Source organism: Pseudopodoces humilis, chromosome 6 (genome assembly GCF_049639895.1).
Source record: "Pseudopodoces humilis isolate 2021_Gansu_Grassland_sample_001 chromosome 6, ASM4963989v1, whole genome shotgun sequence".
NCBI lineage: Eukaryota > Metazoa > Chordata > Aves > Passeriformes > Paridae > Pseudopodoces > Pseudopodoces humilis.
Genome location: NC_142205.1, coordinates 27,415,338 through 27,432,620, shown reverse-complemented (window position 1 = coordinate 27,432,620; position 17,283 = coordinate 27,415,338). Strand labels below are relative to the sequence as shown.

The following is a 17,283-nucleotide window of genomic DNA, read 5'->3' as shown; positions in this document are numbered from 1 at the left end:
AAATAATTGATATCATGTATCAGTTAAAATATACATCTTTTCCAGACTACTTACTGATAAAAGCTACAGTGAGTAGTAAGCTATGAATCTTAAAACCATGTGATTTATGGTTTGGATCAGAGGAGACCTAAAGATCATCGATTTCCAACCCCCTGCCATGGGCAGGTACACCTTCCACTAGGCCAGGTTGCTCAGAGCCCCATCCAACCTGGACATGAACACCCTAGGGATGGGGCATCCACAGCTTCTCTGGGCAGCTTCTTTCTGTGCCTCTCCACCTTCACAGTGAAGGCTTTCTTTCTAGTATCCAATCTAAACCTCCCCTCTTTCATCTTAAAGCCATTCTCCCTTGTCCTGTCACTCCATGCCTTTGTGAAAAGTCCCTCTCCAGCTCTCTTGTAGGCCCCCTTTAGGTACTGGAAGGTGCTCTAAAGTCTCCCTGGAGCCTTCTCTTTTCCAGGCTTAACAGCCCAGACTCCCTCAGCCTGTCCTCACAGGAGAGGTGCTCCTGTGAAGTAGGAAAAGCAGTACAAATCAGCAAAACACTTCCAGCATGGTCAGCCTTAGGAAAGAAGTTAGTACTACAAGCTGTTTTACCAGCAAGTTATAGTATCTTTTGATATCAAGGTTTAGCTTTAAATCAAACCCAAAACCAAAAGAACACTCATGCCCTTCTTTGGTGGCCACTAAAACCTTAATTTCTCAGTACCAGATACTGAGCTTGTTCTGTGCTACACATGGTACAAATCCATTACTTTGGACTGCTGTCTTTGATAATGCATCATGAGTATCCACAGCTGCTCAAAGCTGATAAAATAAACTCCAGAGATCACATTAGGTCAGATGAACATTTTATCATGGTGCCAAACTTGGGTTTGAATCTCCAGCTCCTGCAGTAGCACAATTCCCAAACACACACACACAGAGCTTTAAAATGGCAGAGTAAGTTTATTTCTTACATTATTATTTCCTTCCTAAAATCAGAGGTTTGAACTGTTCAAGGGGAACGAATCTCGTCACTGCAAATACCAAAACTCTTTGAAGGAAAAAGAAAATATTTCAGCAGTTATGATCTGGCCTGCCCTTTCCTACATTTCTTCAAGTTACATATTTCTTAATGCAAACATATATAGGAGTCAAAAGGGACTACCAGGACACCATCAAGTGTACCTTTCCTATCCATCCCTCCAAATATAGTAGCAAAATATGTGTTTACTTTATATGCAGGAAAAAAGCTCCCAAACATGGTGGGCAAAATGTGTGCTCACTTCTCAGCCAAAATTAAACTCACATGTTTTCATGAGAGATAAATAACAAGCTAAATAGTCAGAACTAGTAATTAAAAGAACTGCAAAAACCAGAAAATATAAAAATCATGATTAATAATTAATATGTCAAAAAACAGCACATGAATTCTGAGATAAAAACATCTTTGGTAACTTAGCATACCTATTATGATTGACATATATTGTGTCCTGGAACTCCGGGGTATCACAAAATGCCATTTAATTCATACAGCTGCTTGATGGGAAAACAAGCAGTAAAAATGTTCTGCTCCCAGTTTTCAATAGAGGTAGGAGTGGCAGAGGTGGGAGTGGAGAATTCTCCCAGATCTTCTTACACCGTTATTTTCAGCCACGCATTGCAAGGAATCCTGTTCTGAGCTGCAAACCAAAGAAAAATAAAGAAGAAAATAAAAGACCAAAAACCTCTGAAAATATCTGAGCTGAGTTTCAGCAGTGTTCTGCAAGCCTGTATGTCTGAACAATGCAAGCGTAGCAAGGTAGAAAGATGTAAAGGATGCAAGGAAGACCCCGCTCTTGCCAGTGATATCCCGCGACAGCACAAGAGGCAATGGGCAGAAACTGAAACACAGAAGGCCCCTCTGAACATCAGGAAACACTTTTTAACTGTCAGAGTGGCCAAGCAACGTCACAGGTTGCCCAGAGAGGTTGTGCAATCTCCATCCTTTGGAGATATTCAAAACCCAAAGGGACAGAGTCCTGGGTGACAAGCTCTAGCTGACCCTGCTTCGTCAGGTGGGTTGGACCAGAGGCTGCCAGAGGTGCCTCACAAACTCAGAAAGTCTGTGGTTCTGTGAAAATTGAAGGAAAGAAAACAGGAAAATAATTCCTGCAATTAGGAAACAAATAATTGAAAACTTTCCTATTTTTTTTTTAAGTACAACCCTATTTATCACAAGCCAAAAACAACATTAATAAATAGGATGAAACTGAATTAACAGACCTGCAGAACAATTGCTGTTGACATTATAATTTCCCTGGGTCATGCTAACATCATTAAAAGTCATCTATCTAGTCAAGGTTACAGAGATAAAATCCAAATGCAAGCAGAAGACTGAGTAAAAAGGAAGCTTTGATCTCCCAAACTACAGGGTAGGAATAGTCTTGTCAGAAAGATCTGTCAGATCTTAATATGAAAACTGCAGATTTTGAGGGGCTGACCACCCCCTGTGTGCCCTGTTCACTTCTGTGCTCCCTCTCTTCTCTCCAGCACAGCCAGGAGCAGGGAAGGTTAATTATATTTGCACAGGTCAGCTTCAAAGCTGCATCAAAGACACTGGGAGACATCCAGATGGGTAAATGAGACTGTTTGACCTGCGTGATATTACTGCTGGTAAGGCATGGAAAAGGGAAAACTCTCCTTGACTTAGGGTCTTTGCAACAAGGAATGTACCACAGTCCTGCAGCACAGCCAGGGCACACTGCAGTTTTACCTTCAGTGATGCTGATAAACAACTAAACCAAATTAAAACTGTAGCTTTGCCGGTGTTGTAGGGTGTTAGAACTTCTCTATCAGACCATCCCATCCTGCTCTCTGATCATGCTTGGCTCACCTCACACAAGTGTGAGTCAAAGTACACTTTATTGCACTGCTAGTTAAACTTACACTAGCAGAATATAAGTGTAAATTGCCAAGGAATAAATGGAAACTCAGCCTCTCCCCGTGCCTTGGTTTCTTTTCCTCACACTTTATATGCAATACTGCCTTAAGAAGACATAGCTTTTTATTTTTGAAAACAATAAGCACAATAGATCATGCTCTTTTAAAACAACGTATCATGTTCTTTCTCAAACACCACAAACATCTTCATTTAGAAATACTCCTAATACACTCTGAAAGACAAAACCATCAAATATTAACATGTCCTAATTTCACTAAAAAGATCTATGATTTTCCTTCTCTGTTTATTGTGCTAAGTATAACCTCTAATGCTTAGGGGAAAAAAAATGTTGCCTCTTTCTTTTCAGTACCTTAAAAGATAAAACTAAACCAAAAACCAAAAACTGCAGAATTAATTTATGATGGCAAAATCCTCCAGTTACTTTTTGTCCACTAAATGTGTAATTCAAAACACTTTTTTATGGTTATGTGTCATTCTTGACTATATAAGTACACTATTTCCAGACATGGCTAGAAAAATTATTTGCAATATTATATGACCAGTTTCCACTCCCTTTATTTGATATAAATTGAATTCTGTGCTACAGGCTGACTTAAATGGGGCTCTAAACTTATTTGTGGAATAGGATCCTGCTCTGCCATAGTAAAAGTTTTTTTAAAAAGTAAAAAACAGACAGACAAACAAAAAAAACTCAGTCAAATTAACTTGAAAGAAAAAGAAGAAGGAAACAAAAAAGCTTAAGAAACTCCTGTTTGAGGAATGCCATATCACAAAGCACACAGGCAGCAAATGTCTTGTGGAGAAAGGATGCCTAACCCTAGTGTGTATCCAAGAATACAGAGAAAAGGGAATTCTCTTGTACCAGGTCCTCAGTCTGTGGAGAAATCATTAAAAGTTTGTTTCAGGCAGTCGCTCATGCAGATATAAACTTGCCAGCTGCCTGGGAAGCTCTCTGAAGAAAGGCACTCTACAATCATAAATCATTAATGAACCGAGTGACCTCATCTTTGGGTAACTAGAGATACTTAAACCCAACATGCTTTATAGGTAGAAAGTCTTCTAGTCTGCAGTGCCACGCATCAGTGGGCAATCAACACAAGAGTATCCATCCTGATGTCATTGCAGATTCCTCTTGACAGGCTTTGTGTTTTTATCTCAACCACAACAGGTCATGGGTGGCAAAAAGCAGAAGCTTCTGAGGACAGATGAGGTCACAGTTCAATAATTAAGAGTAGGAACCCTGCCTGATCTCTTTGTTTGATCCAGGGCTTGCCTGAAGCGGAGCATTTAGCAGATGTAAAAAAATCTTGCTAACTCTAGGAACACAAAAACAGTAATTGTGTCTGAGCTGACAAATGAGGCAAAGCTGTTAATACAGAGTACCAAGGCCCAACCTGTGGCATGCAGCACCATCCTGGGGAAGATGGGGGCCAAACACACGAACAGAAACTCTGCTTCAGTAACACCCAGCTCTCCCAGCCCCACCGAGGGACAGACACTGTCCCACACACAGTGCCCTGGGAGGAGTCCAGCTTTTTGGGGCTCTGTCTTTTCAGCCCAGATCCCCCACCTTTCACCTATGACTGCAGCTGCTCCAGCCAAACACGCTCCCTGGCCCATTCACATGGAAGACACGGGAGGCAAAGGCTTCCAGCAAAAGCCAGGATAAAAGGGCAGCTGCTGGCATGAAGTCGGACAAGGAAAATGCCTCTTGCATGGGGGTAAAGCTGCTGCTACTTGAAAAAAGGAGCACAGATCCCAAGTACCAGATCCAAGTCCTGTGAGATCAAGGTTATGGCACTTGACAGAGGCTTTTGCAGTGCCTAGAATAAAAAGTTTGGTTCCTCCAAATATTTCCAGTAACTACAGGTATCTTAATATCCTCATGAGGACAGCAGTCCTTTAAAGAGAATTTGAATGAGACAAGACAGTGGCTGCAAGATCTCCCAATGAGGTTGTTCAACATATGAGGGAAAAAACACCCAAAGGCAAAGATTTCCATGGGGGAAAAAAATGAGGCTTGTCCTCTGCCAGAGCAGAAGAGATGTGTCTGGTAAAGTTAGCCAAATGAATCCACGCTGGACAATTCTTTGGGGCCAGCAGCTCTGTGACTGATATGCTACACTTTTTCCTCTCTGTAGAGAGAAATTACGGAAGGAGCATTTCACTGGCATCTTCATCTGTTAACAAAGCAAAAGAATTCAACTGAGGGTCATTCCAGCTACTTGCAATGATTCACCTGACAAATGCCCTAATCTACCTTTACTGTATACATAATAACTTGTTTTCCAGCTAGCTATACAAGCAACTGAAGCATTGTATTTTTCCAGCTTGTTCCAGCTAGTTTTTCAGTCTGTCCTAATATGACAATTTGCTTCTGAAGCTGTGGTTGATGGTTACTGGCAGCCCAGTATCTCATCCTGACAGGTGTTTCAGTTGTTGTCACATAAAGTTCACATCTAATCTCTCATACTGATGTATCATTGCTTAAGCACAGAAGGGTCTGTGCTTCTCTCCTCTCTTGTTATCTGGAAATCAAGAGATTTCCATATGTGAGATTGCACAGACACTTGGCACTCTTTCCCTGCAAGTAATTTGTATGCAAAAAGCAACGTTGTCTAGATGAGATTAATATCACTTAGTGATATATCAATAGTTCCAATCCTGTAGAGCTTGTAACCTTCTATATTTTCTCCCTCACATATAGAAGGTACAAAATGAAGTGTTGAGGACCAATATTTTCCCTAATTGTTTCTGGTTATCCTAAGGATATAAAATATGAGATGTACTAATTTCAAGAGGTGGGAAGGGATAAGGAAAGGAAATAATTTGCTGTACTTAAGTTTGACAGGATTTTATGAAATACAAGGATATATAATTTTGTACTTAGGACATTTAATAAATGTCTTTAATAAAGCACTGCATGTAGTGAAAGAGAAATTGCATGGGTGTTCGTGAAAGAAACAGTTCTGTAAAACTATAACAAGATCAAAGGGCTCAAAGGAAGTAAAAAATCACTTAAATCATTACTCTCTGATTTATCCTCCTCTTAAAATGATCCACTCCAAATACCATGGAACAATATTTCTTTCAATTCCATGACATTTCCATGAATAAAATATATAACTTTTCAGAAAGCACATTAATATCTATCCAGTTGACAATGAGAACTGCCCCTTATCAGCAGCAAAGTTCCTAAACCTTTTATGACTGATGATAAGTAATACCCACCATAAAACATATATGCATGCAAAAATAAATCTATTCACCCCCTCAGGCATATACACACAATCAGTCTTTGGGTTTTTACAACACATTAAAGAAAGCTTCAGACATCAAAGAATTTTTTACTTACATTTCACAATGCGATTTTACCAGAATATAAATAAAATCTCCCCAGCTTTAGTCAGTAGAATTAAATAAAATAGTTAATAGGGCAAGAGACCTTTCACACCTCTTAAAACTAATTAATATTTATTTAATTATCAAATATTGACTTGACAGAAATGACAGGTCTCCTAGAAATTCTGTCTTTTTTTCCTTTGTCATATATTCAGGGGCATGTCTTGGAACACATTTGAAAAATGCCAGTTTGACATTTGTGGCTTAGTTGAATTAAAGAACAGAAATAGTATGAAATAAGAAATAATTTTAACAGCTTCTTCCTCCTCCCCAAACTGTAAGGCCTTCCTGTTATATCTTTTTTAATCTCAAAAAAATGCATGTAGAATTTTATATAGTTATTCAAAAAGTCTTATTTTGGTAATTGTAGTGGACTGCAACTTCAGTTCCTAGAAAAGATGAATGTGTGCTGCTTATTATTCAGTGTCATGCTGTTCCTTCACTTAAATGGTTCTGTCTCCCACCAAAGTAAAGCAAGAGATGAATATCTTTACTCTGTTTATTTTCAAATTGGAAAATGCATTTTTTGCAGAAGCTATTCTTACACAAAGAAATATATATTAGATGTAAAAGCCCTTTTAAAAAGCAACCAATTGTAAAATGTGTTCTTTATTTTAATAGGAACTTATTAATAGGATCTATATCACAGCATTTAAAGGATTCTTACTGGATGCTTTTTCTAATCACAAATTATCAGGAAAATGTCCTGGATTAAATTTGCTGTGCACATCACATTGTGGACATTCTATCGAGTCAGTGACATTTTAAAGCAGTTCAGATATCCCTTTCCAGGTGTGGCTGGTTGTGCCATCAGCACCTCCAGTGTGACAGACAGAAAATAGATGAAGTGGAAGAAAGGTAGCTGTGACAGTACAGCACAACAACAACAGTGCACATCTGTCTGTCTTGTGCACTTTTGGGACACCGAATAAGGGTTCACTCCTGCAGATATTCTCACCTGGAAAACTTCTCTCTCCATGTGAAAAGATACAAGGATTAGGAAGCTTTCATATGCTTTTGATTTCCTAGGCTGTTGTTGCTCTAATGATATGGTTTGTATACTCTTCTGGATAGGCATCAAGTGTTTTTCTGAGTTTGAGAAGTATCCAGCATGTTTTTGGAACTGCTATCCCAGCAGTAAGAAGTTGTGACAAGCCTGTGGATCGGTGTTGTTTCTCATCCTTTTCATCAACATCATTAAAAGGGGACCTCTACCAATGAGATGGTAGAAGGTAAATATGTCAACTGCCAGTAGCAGAGACACTTAAATCTGCTCATTTTCTCTTGGTGAGAAAGTGCTGAGAGTAGGAAAAAGGGCAGAAATTTGAAAGAAAAACCATTCAAGTAGCATGCCCTGAAGGAGAAGAAAGGACATGGGGAACAAAGAGTGCTGTGGTATTTCCATGGACACTGTGCTCTACCAGGCATTTGCAGCAACCCAACAAACCAAACTACAGCTTCTCTGGAGGAGCAGGTTCTCCTGGTAAAGCTCTGCCCACCATCATCTCAGCTGCAGGCTCCATCATTACATACTTGGGGCACATTCTATAGGGCATACTGTGTGACAAATGCTTATTTCATTGTGATATCAGGATGATTTTTGTGTAATTAGGTGCCAAGGCAAAAAAAAAAAAAACTTGAGTGTTTTGAAATGTGTATTTGATGCCTGTTTGTGTACAAGATGAGCCTGGGAAGAAGGGCTGGGTTGGGAAGTGGTATTTTCTCCCTCTGTCCTGTTGAGAGGGAGGGAGTAGCTGGGTGGGCAGCTGGCCAAGGTCAACCCACCACAGTTTGTTATTGACAGGAAAAAGGTTCTTCACCACCAAGGAATTATTCCAAGTGTAGATCCACTTTTAGTTGTGCCCTTTTAAACCCAGAGATCCCAACTCTCATAATACTTTCAGTGCACTGACCTTATATTTTTTTCTCTTCATTTCCCCCCTTTTCTGAAAGCTAGGTAAATATGGCCAAATGAAAGTGATATTGAGCACTAAAAAGGACCCAATTACAAACCACTTTTCCAGATGTTTAGAAAGTTTGGTATTTGTGATAGTGGTATGTAGTGACACCAGAAAATAAGAACTGTTTCAATTACTTCCTGCCTTCTTTCACTTCAGTATTTCAGATATTGCCCAGTGATAAATAAATAATTTCTCCATGGTGTTGGAATGACCATGACACTCACCAGGAATTAAGAAATCCAGCTGATGTGAGTAGTTAGATTGGAGAGAAGTCTAGGAAGTACAAACAAGTGAGCTGGGAGGGAAAACTAAAGTGACCTGAATGGCAGCTACAAAAGCTGCATGTATATACCAAGAGCAGGGAACATGAGGATCTGCTATGGCAACAAAAGCAGGTGAGCAGATAGAACACCAGTGCTGATACCCCACTGCCAGCAGATGAATCATTTGGCTATAATTGGGAATGCTCTTTTCAACAGATAATTTTAAATAAAATGTCTAAGAAGCTTTCACAAGATTTTGTATGCTCTATTTCAGTTTCCAAGAAGTACCAAAATACTACCAGAAATTTTGGTCCCAGAATACTGCTGCCAGGATCCCAGAATAGAATGAAAATTTACATAAAAGCATGGAGTGAATGTTTCCAGTTTGTTCCTTATTTCGTCTAGGTTCAATGAGCCTAAATAACCAGTCTAGCATGCATGCCTAAAGCAAATACAACTTCAAGTCTTTGATAAGTCCATCTGCCCTTGATATTAAAAAAATTATTCCCTGTGCTAGAAGGAGTGAATGTTGGAAAATACTCAAAATGTTACCAAAAGACAGCTTGAGAGAGACAAACAGGTGAACAATTCTGAAAAATTCAAAGTTTCAATGGCAACAGAGGCAGTTTAAAGAATATATTTGATCACAATTAACAAAAATATGCTTTTTCCCCATCAGTCAATGTGTCCATTTCCCAATTAGAAGTAAAAGCCTAAGAACTGGTTCACAGCTTGCTGTACAAAACCAGATAATACTGTTTGAAAAAGGAAAAAAAAAAACAGGGGAAAAAAAGGGAAGGAAATAAAGCAGGAAAAGAAATCAGATAGTTAGTTTATATAAAAAGCTTTATACATTCCTACTGACAAATGCTATAGCCTGTGTCACATCAAAACTAAAGATTACAGAATTGAATTCATCCAACATATTCTACTGCATTAATTTTCTTTGGAGTCAAAATGCTTCACATTAAATTGTGCTATATATATTCTCTAAAATTGTAAAAATATTTCACTGTTTTGGTTTGAGTGGAACCAGTGGGTTTGGTTCAGTGTGATAGACATGGGCAGGAAAGGCGCTCCTGGCTCACTCAGTCAAAGCAAAATCATCACAATTCCTTCTACTCAACTTTATAGTACTAACCTTCCCCATATTAAAAAAAAAAAAAAAGACACATCTAGAAGGCTGGAAAGTTCTTTTTTCACAAAATGAGCATGACACAGGTAATGACACCAAGATCTGCCCTACACTACATCTGGGACCTCTCCATTTGTTATAGCAATTTGTTTCACAATTCTTATGCAACCTTCCCTCTGGACATCCTTTTGAGTACTCCAAAAGCTATGATATGTCAACACTTGTTCTCCAAGACCTGGACATAAGCAACAAATCATGTCACAGTGACTGAATACATTATTTTATCAAAAATGCTGGGACGGAACTCTTCCAGGTAAGTATCAGCACAGTCCTTGTAGACTTCTTGGGCTTTTCTGTTGCACTTTAATGGGTAAATATCAAGAATACAGGGAACTGGAAGAGGGTGCCAAACTTACTAAATTTAAAAACTCTTAGAGTAACTGGCACAGAAGCTTAGTACATTTCTATACACATCTGTTTCACACTAGTAAATTAGATATCTTTTCCTAGAAAAAGAGGACACTTCCCTGAATTAAATTTTGATCAAGAAAAGGACAGATTTTTCAATTATATTACAAAGACAAAACTTTCTTTCCAGCTAATCAGTCACACGGGGTCTAGCTGAAAGCCTGTCACTAATGGTGTTCCCCAAGCTATCCATCAATGACTTGGATGAAGGGGCAGAGACATCCTCAGCAAGTTTGCTGATGACACAAAGCTGGGAGGAGCGGCCAACCCCCCAGAGTGATGTGCAGCCCTTCAGAAGGGCCTTGACAGGATGGAGAGATGGGCAGAGAGGAAATTCAGTGAAGGCAAGTGCAGGGTTCTGCACCTGGGGAGGAGTAACCCCAGGCACCAGCACAGGCTGGGGATTGAGCTGCTGGAAAGCAGCTGCACAGGGAGGGACCTCGGGGTCCTGCTGAAAACAAACTCTCATACATGAGCCAGCGATGTGCCCATGCGGATGGGAAGGCCAGTGGTGTCCTGGGCTGCATTGGGAAGGGCACTGCCAGCAGGCTGAGGGAGGGGATCCTGGTCCTCTACTCAGCCCTGGTGAGGCACATCAGGAGTGCAGTGTGCAGTTCTGGGCTCCTCAGGGCAGGAGAGACATGGGGCTCCTGGAGCAGATCCAATGGAGGGCGACAAAGACGATTAAGGAATTGGAGCATCTCTCTTGTGAGGAAAGACTGGGGGAGCTGGGCCTGCTCAGCCTGGAAAGGAGACAACTGACAAGGGAACCAGTCAATGTCTATCAGTATCTACAGGGAGGGTGTCAGAGGATGGATCCAGGCTCTTCTCAGTGATGCCAAGTAATGGGAAGATGCAATGGGCAGAAACTGATGCACAGGAAGTTCCACCTGAATATGAGGAAGAACCTGTTTACAGTGTGGGTGACTGATCACTAGAGCAGATTTTCCAGAGAGGTTGTGGAGTCTCCCTGACCAGAGATACTGAGGAACTGTCCAGACTTAATCCTGTGCCCTGTGCTCTAGGATGACCTTACTTGAACAAGAGGGGTTTGACCACATAATGCACTGTGGTGGTTCCTTCCAACCTGACCCATTCTGTGATTTTAAGAGTGAAGTTTCTTCCTGCAGAGGTCAAGTGCTTCATTTCAGTCAAAGCAAATCATCACCGAATGACCACTTTGCTCTAAATTCATCTTCAGTACTTGATAAAGGTTTTAAATTTCTCACAGGGAGAGAGCCATGGTTTAAATATACCTGTGAAAAGAGGGATTTATTGATAGCATATAAAGGTAAAAGAAAACATTGAACCTATTCATATTAAACATATTAGCATATTAAGCACATTAAGACATCTGATTTGAAGAAAAATGATGAAATAACATGAGTTCTAGGGACAGGCAGATCATCAGGTGACAAATCCTACCCTGCAGCCCTGAGAGCTAGACCTTTCTAATTATAAGAGCACAAAAAAATCTGATATGCTCAGGATCTGTACACTAATTACAAGGTTTTTCACTAATAACTCAACCTGTATCAAAAGAGAAAAAGATGGCAAGAAGAAATGCAAAGATGCATGCACTGGTGTTAATGTATTCACACATTCCAGGTACAGGCTGGGTTGAACAAGTCCTAAGCCTTTTGTTGGTTAAAAAAAAACCCTAAAAAACAATCTCTCAAATACTTACAAAAATTGTTATAAAAGAGAAATCAATCAAAATGTTCACATAAGCAAGGTTCACAGTTGTAGCTTTTAACTGAATGAGAAACTGTTCCCTTAGGCATCTTTAATTTATAAATTGCACCTTCCTGATCATATGGAATGTCTTATCTAGGCATGAAGTTATTATTGGAGACAGAACTTTGAAGAAGTACTTCAGAAAGCTTTCTTGCCCCTGGAGACTTGTCCCAAGGGATTACACCAACCAAATGCATTAAGGAAGCAGTCAAGTACTCTCCAAATTCAACCTGCATATTTCCAAATATTTCAGTTGCAGACAGATTACTTTAGCTCAAGTTTGTTGTGCCAGAGAAGCTTTGTCTCCTTGCCAGAATTAGCCACCTAATTTTGGAAAGTTCACCACACAAACAAAGGGAACGTGTGAAACTGCAAAGGAGGTGTTATCACCTCTATTCAACAATAACAGGCTGTGATAGATCCTTTCTCACCAAATTACTGTAGCTTTACACAAAATTTTAATTTGGAAACATCTATTTGGATCCTGTGGGCAAGTAGGATTTAGAATTGTAAATCCGTGATACCCTGAACAAATCTCAGATGTCGGCAACCTACAAGGAAATGCATTCTCCTGTCTAAGGCTTCTCTTATTAGACATTTTTTATTGTTTTACCTTGCTAAAATACAAATTACAGAGCCTTCTGGAGTGCAATGAAATAACTGTGATCAAGAGTAGTAACACGCAAGCAAATAGTTGACTCCTAAACCTAAATCATTATAATGTAAGCCAATTATTGCCTATTCTCACAATCTTCTTTCCTTCACTGACTGAGTCCATTCTCTTCTCCCTCACCAGCTGCTCACTTCAAACCTGGCAGACTCGGAGCCCCCCCTTCACTAAGTATGATCCAAAGGGTAGGCAACCTTCAGCACAGAGATGGCAACAAGCCATGGGTCAAGGAGGGTGGAGCCCAGAAACATTCTGGGAAACCAAGAACATTCTACTTTTTTAAGTGTTTCCCTGCCTTGCCTCCAAACCAGAAACCATAGAGCACACAAGGCAAATCAAAGACCCCTTAATTAATTATGGTCTTGCTCTATTATTTCTTAACAGAAGAATGAGACAAAGAAGTGAGCTGTTCCATGGACACAGTGAAGAGAGCACAAGGATGTGCAGGTCAGGAGTTGGGTTTGAAAAGAACAGAAAGGAGTCTTACATCTAGGCAGGGAAAATCTCTGTGGACAATCAGTACTGTCCAGAGCTACATCACACAAATCCCTGGTGACCTGAATAATGTAGGGCTCTAGCATCAAGAGTACTTGTTTTAGGAGTTCATTTTTTCCTCATTATTCAGCATGCTACTCATGTATCACTCACTACACAGAATCCACTCTGGAGAGAATTATTACATTTTCTGGATCTTCTTGTTCTGAATGTTTGTTAGCCTGCAGAGCTGTCCTCACAAAAATCATTATTCTTGAACAGTTATACGAGAACAACATTTTAACAATGGTCTTGGTAGCAGAACACCACTGAAATATTTTGCATATTAACCACAGTCTCAAAAAGGTCTGGAAGGTGTAGGAAGCATATCTGAGTGCCAGAGCATAAAACAATAAACAGAGAAAGCTCTACTGTGATTTTTCTGCTCAAGTGTAGCCCATGCACAGATCCACTTACACATTAAGAGAGGTTCTGAGGAGGCAGCTGCTGATGCTCTCTCTGGAGAATATCACAAGCAGTATCTAGTAAGTCCCATGACATCATGTCATGCCTCTTACAACATATGAAGTCTGGACTCTAGAGCAAGTAGGCTTTCCATTTCTGCAGCATTTAAAAGAAGGAGAAACCTCCTCCCTGTTGCCCAGATTTAATTCCCCATAAGTGAGAAGACAATTTCTTCTGAAGCAATTCAAAATAATCCTCAGGACAGAACAGGTTGTGTGAAAAAGTCAACTGAGACAAGCAAACCCTTCTTGTCAAGACAGATTGTGCAAAATTAACCACAGACCTATCAGGACAGAAACAACCAGACTTCTAGGAGGAAACAAAACCTGTTTGAGACTTGTACCCAATGCTCAGACATAGTTCAGTTACAATAACCAAGTTCTGCACTGGTCCTTCTTTATTCTGAGATTAAGAAGAGTTAATGTTATGATAGGTTTTTATTTTGTATGTGGTTTTGTTTGTTGTTTGTTTGTTTTTAAGCACTCCAGCTTAGATCTCTATTTCATTCTGAAAACTGACTACTGAAAACTGGTGGGATGGGAAGTTCAAAGGCAAGAGACATGGCATTAGGCGTAAAAGTTTCTGTATCTGCCCGTAATAGATGAACCCTTCTCTGCTTTCAGAGACAAATCTTTCCCAAAACACTGTTGCTAAAATACTTACTATTCAACTATTTTCATAAATGTTTTAATTTTTACTTATATTCAGTTTTAAGAAAGAGTAATTACATTTTTCATTCAAAACCTTTCCCAAGAGTTCCTGTTGCCTTCATCTCCAGAGGCTACAAGATACAGTAGCAAAATACTTCTGTCACCTCATCCTGAATTAATTTTAGCTGTCATGACAGGGGCACCTGGAAACAGCTCTTCAGGCAGAAATCCCCAAATGTATTTACAATGGGAAGGATTTAGCACAGGCACGTTCATCTTCTTTACTGGAAACAAAATAGGAATAGCAGCACTTAAAGACAATATGTAAGGGTATTTAAACAAGAATAGCTCCCGAGTGCAATAAATACTTCATGCTCCCATGAGCTACAAATCAGTTGCGGCCCACCGAACCATCTGCTCTCACAATATCTTCCAGCCTGCCTCTCTCACTGCAGTGCAGTGTGGGTTGTGCCGCTCCCAGAAAGGATTTGGATTGAGCTAGATCAGATAAGGAGAGCCCTAAGTGGCTGGTACATTTTAAACTGTTTTAAATTGCATGTCATATACTTGTCAAATTACCCTGTCTTGTAATTGGAATTATCGAGGTGGAAAAGATAGTAGGTAAATGGTTAAGAGAGTGTTTGTGGGTCCCTCTAAATCTTACTTATGATAAAGTCAGTTCTCCCTGGAACTGAAATAAACTGTCCTACTGTCTTCATTCCTGATGTGATCTTGCACAGCTTGGGCAAGAACAGGGCTTTTATTCCATCCCATCTGATATAACGCTGCAGGAAATGTGACACAAAAACATTTTTGTGCCAGGCTGACTTGTGTGCTGTGCCAGATATAGGGAGGATCCAGCTGCTTTCAGCTTCCATGGAGACTAGCAGAGGGTTAACCAAGCTTTGTGACACTGCAAAGCACCAGGATGCTTTTCCTTGCATGCTTTCCCTAAGAAGGTCATGGTCAAGAATTCTCCCTAGATCCTGAGATGTGACATTGGTAACTGTTGCAAAACGATGTTTAATAGGTGATAAAATCACCTGGAAAGCTGCCTGTGAGAACAGGGACCAACCTTATGCACCTCTGTGTGGCTCCTCTGGATGAGGACTTCATTGCTGTGGAAGAACACTGCTAGTGTGAGATGCTGAAAGCTAAGGACAGAGTATGGCAGGACCCAGGAGGATCAGGGTGTGTAACATGACAGAGGCAGGAAGGCAGGACACCAGTCAAGGCAGCACTAAAAGCAAAGCACGTGGAGAAAATTCTTGAGGTCCTCAATATCCAGCTAAATAGAAAAGGAGCATAGGTACTGGCCCAAAACATTTTTGAGGTCAGAAAAGTCAAGGAAATTTTTTCAGATTAGCTTGTCTAAACAACTGGAACATCTAAACGATAGCTAAAACATTGCAGAAATTTGTTCAAACTTATTACAAGATAGATGCTTTGCTGCCTCGTAGTGGAGTTGCTAGACTTCTGATGGGTACAGACTTCAGCCTCTTATTTCTTCTCTATACTTCAGACACCCTCTGACCCTCTGGTGTCTGAAGGATCCATTATCAAGACAGAATTAGACCAACAAACTTGACCCTTTAACATTAAATATTAAAAGGGTACTAGAATGCCACCTTAGATGCCTTCAATGCTATAAATACATTATTTTGCACAAGAAAGCCTGACATTTCAATAATAAACCATTTCTAGGGGTGTCTATATTTTCTTCTGCCATATAAACTATCACAGAAGACTCAGGACTTTCTCCTAGGTCAAATCAAATATTTTTTATGAGCCAGCAACCTGCAATTCTAGCAGAGCATCATGAAAATAAAACCAGAACAGGTATCATTAATGGCTCCATTTCGGTGCATAACAGAGAAAATATTTTTCATCAAGCTGCTGAATTTTTTATTATCTCTATGCTATGAAGTTTTCCAGTTCTAAGAAAAAAGAATAACATCTATCCTCTAGGCTGTAAAACCATACAGCTAAAACCTAGTCTCACGGCAGTATTAATTTTGGAGCAAGAGTGGGACAAAAACTGCATTTCCCAAGAGTTTCACCCAATATTTTCAATCGTCTACATATAGTTTGATATTAGGAAAATAAATGCAGTTATCTGTTACTCTAAAAGAGGACTTCTAACTACCCTGATGGCTAATACCAGAAAATGAACAATTTGAAGATCAGGAAAATAAAATTTCAAAACAGAAGGTCTTTCAAGAATATTGAACAGGTTATTAACTGCTTGATCAGAAAATATCAGAAGAAACTACACCTCGGTCTTCACACCTTAGAATGATGATAAGGATTTTTTGGTAAACTATTAATTTGGCTGACTCGTTAAAATTGAAATCTAGCACACCACTTTCTGCAGACAGTGAGAAGAACATGTTTTAGGTGTCTTTTTTTTTTTAAATACATAATTCTCTTTCTATACCAACACCTAGCAAATGTCAGTACTCACAAACCTACCTTCATCTTGAGTCACTTACTAATATCTCCTTTTTTAAGATAGAACAGTGTTCCTAAATAGTGGTCCCTGAGCAATAGGCTTCTGATGGTATCTGTGGCCAAAGAACGTTGATGACAGCAAGTAAAGGAATGTAAAGAATGTTTAGAAATACTGAGCTGCTTTGCTCATGAGCCAGTGAACCACACACTTTTTTATGTCTGTGTCAGCACTTCAGACTTTCCAATGAAACAGTTGTTGTTTCACAATATTACAAATTTTCCCCTGCACAAACAATTTGAAAAATGAAATGCCCATTACTGTCCTGATTACCTGCCTCATCACAGCCTGCTGGACACAAGGACATATTATTTAATATTCAATAACAGTACCTTAAAATACTCTATTGCAGCCCTGTCACTTTCTAAAATTCTTTTAAGAATATTCCCATAGAAAATCTTCATATAACAGCATGTAACTCTGATGGGACAGATTTGTGCTTTTCTACATAAAGCAATCTACTCTGTTGCAGAGAAAAAATCAGTCAGACTTTTTCTGGGCTACTCAAACCTTTTGAGATCTGAGAGGTTGCTATACCACAGCTGGGCAAACAGCAGTAATGG

At 39.6% G+C, this 17,283-nt stretch overlaps 1 protein-coding gene across 5 annotated transcripts in view; it reads right to left on the bottom strand.

Moving 5' to 3' along the window:
* CRACD (capping protein inhibiting regulator of actin dynamics) overlaps positions 1–17,283 on the bottom strand; it is a 124,042-nt gene that overhangs the window by 69,121 nt on the left and 37,638 nt on the right. Inside the window, exon 1 of one of the 5 annotated variants that reach the window (XM_088056033.1) lies at positions 1,450–1,568. The exons of the other annotated variants lie outside the window; for them this stretch is intronic. The gene's annotated coding sequence lies outside the window, so the exon portion shown is untranslated. Of the gene's footprint in view, positions 1–1,449; positions 1,569–17,283 lie in introns of those variants that run through there. 5 annotated transcript variants of the gene reach the window in all.